At 41.6% G+C, this 6,768-nt stretch overlaps 1 long non-coding RNA gene across 3 annotated transcripts; it reads left to right on the top strand.

The window, feature by feature from the left end:
• Positions 1-3,317: 3,317 nt before the first annotated feature.
• Positions 3,318-4,810, top strand: LOC132446662 (uncharacterized). 3 transcript variants are annotated; one of them, XR_009522951.1, is made up of 6 exons: positions 3,318-3,393; positions 3,665-3,715; positions 3,794-3,837; positions 4,096-4,163; positions 4,250-4,330; positions 4,545-4,808. It is a non-coding gene; the product is annotated as an uncharacterized LOC132446662 (long non-coding RNA). The 3 variants fall into 3 exon arrangements; XR_009522950.1 differs by having other exon boundaries at positions 3,348-3,393; positions 3,665-3,837; positions 4,545-4,810; XR_009522949.1 differs by lacking the exon at positions 3,318-3,393 and having other exon boundaries at positions 3,593-3,837; positions 4,545-4,806.
• Positions 4,811-6,768: the final 1,958 nt, after the last annotated feature.

The raw sequence follows: 6,768 nt of genomic DNA, 5'->3' as shown, positions 1-6,768 counted from the left end.
AACTACTCTGTACTTACCACTGCGATGGAGGAGTTTTCGGAAGAATCACACGATGAACCTGGTCGAAAAGCTGCAGGCATTTTGGCTGTGCATGAAAAATTCAGCACCTACTTCGGTCTACGCCTGGCGCACTTGATTTTTTCCCCAACTGAGCAGTTGTCCAAGACTTTGCAAAATACCAACATAATGCTGCAAGATGCGCAAAGCGCAGTCACTGTGACACGGGCTTTCATCCAAAGGCAACGATCGGACAAGGAATTTGACAGCTTCTTCAAGTCAGTTAGTGAGGAATCTACCGATCTGACTGAGCGCCCCCAGCTACCCAGGCAACCAAGACTGCCCAAAAAGTTTGGAGGTGATACACAGCACCTGTTTGATGGTGCATCACAATACTTCAGGAAGCAGTATTTTGAGGTGTTGGACATCATTGACAATGAGCTGGATAGGCGCTTCGACCAGCGTGATTTCAGAGTAGTGGTGGACATTGAGAGGCTACTAGTGACAGCTGGGAACGGGGATGAGGTGACACTCCCATCATCCATTACGTGTCTATACAAAGATTTTGACTTTGATCAACTCTCCGCACAGTTGCGCATGTTGCCGGACACGATTAAGACATCTGCACTTCAAAATGACAAACTGTCAGTGAGAGTAATAAGCAATGCAATGAATGCTGTTCCTGTCGCAAAAGACCTGCTGCCCGAAGTACACAAACTTCTGAAACTTTTTTTCACCATCCCAGTCAGTACGGCATCAGCAGAGCGTTCGTTTTCCACACTTCGTCGACTGAAATCATACCTCCGATCCACAATGACACAAAAAAGACTGAATGACTTGATGAACTGCCATATTCACCGTGACATTCTGGAGGACATCGACATGACAGCCATCGCTAAGGAGTTCGTGCAGGCCAATGACAGACGCAGGCAGGCCTTTGGGAAGTTTTAAGCGTAGGTCAATGGTTTTATTAGCACCGCCGTGTGCACTCTTCTTTGTTCAATGTTTTTATACTGCATTGTACTGATACAAGTGAGTTTATGTTGAGTTAACATCTTACTGTGGTGCTTTTGTTGTGTATTGTTGGCTGATTGAGCATTTTATTCTGCACAGTTATGTGCTGGCATGTTGTGGGCTTAAGTCATGACCATTGATTCATCTATGTAGGCTAGCCTTCTGTGCTGTGTTGACTGTTTTGGCAATTTGCGCACTTCTGTGCTGGCATATTTTGGACTTGGGTTATTAGTGTTGTTGGCTGTTTGGACATTTAAAGTAAAATCATCCTGGCAAAGTGATGTGCATCCGCATCCGCATTCTCTCTCTCTCTCTCTCTCTCTCTCTCTCTCTTTAGTACTGGTACAAGCAAGCAGTTTCAGTTGCGTTACCACCGACCACCGAGGTACCTTTCTTGTGCATTTTATTCTGCACTGTTCTGTGCTGGCTGACGTGACTGATGGCATTACGTGCGTGTCCTCGTATACCGTGCATAGCCTTGGCTATGGATAATGTCGGACCTAAAATGTTGGTGACCCCCTCTTGCGATTGTGGCCCCCCCTTGTTCAAACACGTTCCGCGGTCTATGAACATAACTAAATAAATGTTCAACCGTTTATCTTCGTGCAAACCATTTAACAAATCTACACACTTGTATCTTCAATAATATCTAAACATAATTTCGATATAATTTAAAATGTCTTCAGAATCACAGTTTTAGTTTCATACCGCTTCGTTTTCAGCTGTTTTCATTGAAGACGTCAGCCCATTCTGATACACCTACTTCTAGACATCGTAACTCATTCCTTTTTCAACCGTTTACCATCGTTCAAACCATTAAACAAATCTACACACTTGTATCTTCAATACTATCTAAAGACATCACAGTTTTAGTTTCAAACCGGCGTCGTTTTCAGTTGCTTATAATAATTTAGGTCACCATAGTGTGGTAGAAATTACTGATTATATGCTATGGTAAACTGTGATTATTATGAGGTCTTTTATACCTAATAGTGGAAAACACACGGTGCCTAGGTGTCTGGGCTTAGAACAGATGGAGCCCCCCCTAAAAGGAGCAGGGCTATCTTTGCTGACCATTTGTTGTCTATTTGCTGACCATTCAGGTTAAGATGGATTTATGACTGAATGGAGGCAGACACCTCAAGGAGAAGCTGCTTTGTTTGTGTGTATAAAAAGACGCCGCAGTTTGTGAACGGCAGTGACTCTATAGATCCACTCAGGCTGTTGTCGTTGTTGTTTTTCTGCACGATAAAGTCTTTTGTCAATTCTTGCTCCGGACCCCTCGATTTCTTTTGCACTCACTCTCTTAAATTAGTCTAAGTGTTTTATATCTCGATTAATCTCCGACAATAGCAACGCCGGTAAACATTCCCGCCGAATAGTCGAATCTCTGGACTGAAAAGGCAGATCTGATTCGACTCAGAAAATTCAGAGTCGGGGACCCTGAATGAATCTGTAAACTGGCAGTTTACACGAGAAGGGTCCAGCTGCAGGCTTGGGCGTTCCCGTCATGACACAAAAACGCCCATCGGGCGTTCCCGTCATGACACAAAAACGCCCATCAGGCGTTCCTGTAGCGTTTCAATCAATCAAGAAGAGGTGAGTGAGTTTCGCAAGATATAGTAACTTTCCAGAAAAACGAAAGGGTTATGATGAGAGATTATGTCAGTAAGTATGATATTGTTTATTTGACAACATTGGCTGTGAAGTATTCTCATTTAAATCACTGATTTAGCTGTGGTATCGTTGTATACGAATTCGAATCCGATATAAATACTCGTGACAAGCATGGTTCGGTAGCAGCGAATGCTATGCTATCGTCCATAAACGTTGCATATACTATTCAGAAATCAGCAACGTTTAAGACGGTTTGTAGGTAGAGGGTAAAGTTTGCAGCGAAGGCTTTGCCGATTATTTTACTGTGAGGTTAACATTACCAAAGTACATTGTTAAGTTGGATGTTAAGGTGTCAGCTGGCATGGTAAGAGGCATGAAATCGCGGCCACTCTGCTTCGTTGTGGTGACACATGCATCGGATTAAACTGTGCATGTAAACGTACTAGTACGTCTAAACTAACTAGTATGTTTACATGCATGGCATATCAGAGAATTCTGTCAGTTCGGTCGCGGCGCAACGAATGAATAAAGATCGTTAGCACTCTGAAAAAAAGATGATAGATGTGCCCTTAGTTACTACTTTATTACCTCGTTGATGACCAACGTTTAGGAAAACATGTACTTTTAATTCACCCTTGGGTGAAACCGAAGCGTGTTGATGATGATGCATATGAATTGCAACTCACACGTCTTCCAAACCTTTTCAGTACCCTGGCACATGCTTTGTCCAATGGACCTTGGAAGGGACTTTACTTGGCTGACGAGGTAAAACGTGTGGCTGGCGCACGATTCATTGCATCTCGTAGAGTAGCATTCACTGGTAGACAGGCAGGCCTCTAGATTGTTTATTATGATTTAATGAAGTGTTCCTATGTGACGCTGATGGGCCCTGGTTGCTGCTAAATGCTTGTTGAAAGTGCATAGTGCACTTTTTGTGTGTAGCTACAAAATGAGGGTGGATATCACTTTATAGTTTATAAGCATTATATACTAATAAGAATCATTGACAAATCACATTCCCCTTTTACCACCACAGGACGCACCTCACCAGTATCAGAGCAACAGCTGTGGGGTGTTTATGCTGATGGTGAGATGCATTATTTTCAGAAATGATGACTGATGACTAGTTTGTAAAACAACTAACTCATTTGTATGTTAATTTCAGTACGCAATGTATTCTACCCTCAAAAGCAATATGATTTCAGTGAGGTGAGTTCTTTCAAATCTCAATCAGATGTGTAGCATGAAATATAAGGCTTTTAATAATTTAGTCATCCTTACTGGAGGCTACAATTAACATGCATCATAGGTCATACACATTACTCTGTCTTCAGGTACTGCACTTACGGGAGGAGATGGCTACATCTTCACAATAATTTACACTGCCATAGTACACTGCTAAACAGTACTGTAACATGAATTTGTATTAGGCTATGAAGTCATTTAAAGCATAACTTTACTTTTCAGGGGGACATGCTCTCTATCAGGAGGTGGTGGTTGGACAGGTTGCTGTTGGAGACCTTTATGCTTGAAAGGTTTATATACTGTGTCCATGTTGCTATTTACTTATTTTTGGTGCTCACAAAGATCGTAGCCAATACACTTGTCTCTCTGTCTCTAGCCCTGCAGAACTAGCTGGCTCCTTCTCACCCTCTCCATCTCCCCATCTCAGTCACACCTTCCAATCACTAAGCAGTGAAAGGTATTACATACTATGTCCATACTTTTCTATTTACGTATATTCTCTCTTGCTCTTTCTCAGACTTTTGATCGATCAGTGACTGCCTTTTTGTTTAATGGTGTGGGTAGGGTTGGTCTGGGCTTGTGTGATTGAATTGAAGGTTGATTATAATCCCTGTTTCTCTCCCTCTCTCTCGCTCTCCTTCACTCTTTTTCGGCTCTCTCGCTCTCTCTAGCCCTGCAGGACTAGCTGGCACACCAAGCTCACCCTCTCCATCTCCCCATCTCAGCCACACGCTCCAATCTGGCACAACAGAGGACAGGCCATTCTTACCACCCGAAGTCCTTCAGCAAATTGTACAAGAGACGCTGAGACTGGACATGGCGATGCTTGGCGTGTTCAACAGGGTTTCAAACACATTCCGAGAACTAATCAAGCCTCTCCATCCTTCCATATATATAAATGACAGTTTGGCAGAGGACATTAAGCTTAATAAAGACAATCTCATATGCATAACGGTTAGAAAGATTTACAACAATGCAGGCTGTGGCAGTGGCCTTGCGCTACGCCTCAAAGGCTTCTCAAAAAAGAAGAATTGGCCAAGCGCACCCCTGGTACTGAGGAACGTTACATATGGCAGGTTTGTCATAAAAGATGTCTGCCTAGCATAATGTTCTTTTATTACTCCTTTTTTGTTTTATTTGGGACGTCTTTTTTTGCAATCCCTTCCATTTGTAAATGTACATACTACTGTAGTAAATGTATCTGCCCAGAAATGCTGGTATTTTATTACTCCTTTCTTTTTTGTTTTTGTGACAAATGCTATACGATGTATAACATACATTTGTGCCTACGATGTATGTTGTAAGGTTAATTGTTACAGAGCAATTACTGTATTTTGTCTTTATTGAAAACATTCAGTGGGAAAAGTAAGTGAACACTTGGGAGTCAAATGGCCTACTGTTTGAGCCTTCATAGTGTCTGGTAACTGGATTTGAACTGCATAATGTCCCAAGTGTTATTTTAATCTATTCATTATTTAATTTGGGCATATTCTTAAACAACTATATCAAACATCGCACTTATACCTAATACGGTAATACCCTACCTATACTAACCCAGAAGATAATGAACTTGAGATCATGGAGCCTCCCTGTAATGATCGTGTTGCATCAAGTTTGATGCAAAGTGTGGGCCGAGATCCGACACATAAATGTAAGCTAACATTCTGTAGGCCTAGCTGGCTAACGTACCCGTATTACGAGATCGAAGAAGGGGGCGCTAACGTCAGTTCTATGCTGCCCATACTAGATCGACGAAGAAGAACGGGGCGTTCCAGCCTGCGTAAATGAGAACGCCCACCACACGAGAACGCCGGGGGGGGCGTTTTAGTCTGCGTGAACGAGAACGTCCACGACACGGGAACGCCCATTTGTGTCTGCAGTCGGATGATATTGGTTTACACAGATTAAGATGTTCAAATGTATTTAAAAAAGGTTAAGCTAAAACATGCTTAGATAAAGTTGTTGGGTAAATGTAATTGTGTTGTTTAAAAACGCAAAAAGATGTTGTAATGTTTCAGAAATATGTTTAAAAAATATGTTAAAAAACACAGGTATTTAGAAAAAAAAATTGGGGGGGGGGGCTCAGCTGAATTTTTTTCTCTGAGGGGGGGCTCACTCTCTCACACTTTGAAAACCCCTGTGTTAGACCATTCCTTGTCAATCTTTGCAAAGGAATATGATTAAAGGACAAAAATAGGGGAAACCATCTCCATCAATAATGTATTCATTACGGCTGGACAAAGATTACAAGTTGTAATCACATTGTTTGGTGAGACAACTCGCGATTAATCACACTTTTATCCACTCCAAATTAAGTTGAATGAGATATCAAATTGAATGACACATTATCATTTATACCAAATGTACAATAACTTGGCCAAGTGATCTCAAGTGAGTTTTATTGACTCACCCAGTGTGGTTTGAATATGTCATTTACGGAACACCACAGATTTGGGAATTGTAAACAGGCTGTCCCTTACTGCAATTGTAAACCAACAGTAACTACAAGTGGAGGTAAATTCAAATAAGTAGCGCCACAGATTTGGGAATTGTAAACAGGCTGTCCCTTACTGCAATTGTAAACCAACAGTAACTACAAGTGGAGGTAAATTCAAATAAGTAGCGCCACAGATTTGGGAATTGTAAACAGGCTGTCACTTACTGCAATTGTAATTGACTGTACAGTAAGCGGAACTAAAAACAAGAAAGAATGTTGACATTCTGGGCAAAACCTTTTCACAATCAAAGTAGGCCTAAAAAAATAAAATAATAATAACGCGCTTTAATGCGTCCATTTTAAAAAAACAAACAAGATTGCGTTAACGCTTAATTAGGCGTCAACTTGCCCAGCCCTAGTAGCCTATTTATTGGACGCAGGCATGAAGGCATGCATAA

The sequence above is a fragment of the Gadus macrocephalus genome, chromosome 18 (assembly GCF_031168955.1).
Source record: "Gadus macrocephalus chromosome 18, ASM3116895v1".
NCBI classification, from domain to species: Eukaryota; Metazoa; Chordata; class Actinopteri; order Gadiformes; family Gadidae; genus Gadus; species Gadus macrocephalus.
Note: the sequence above shows the minus strand (reverse complement) of the source record. Positions and strands in the feature narration are given on the sequence as shown.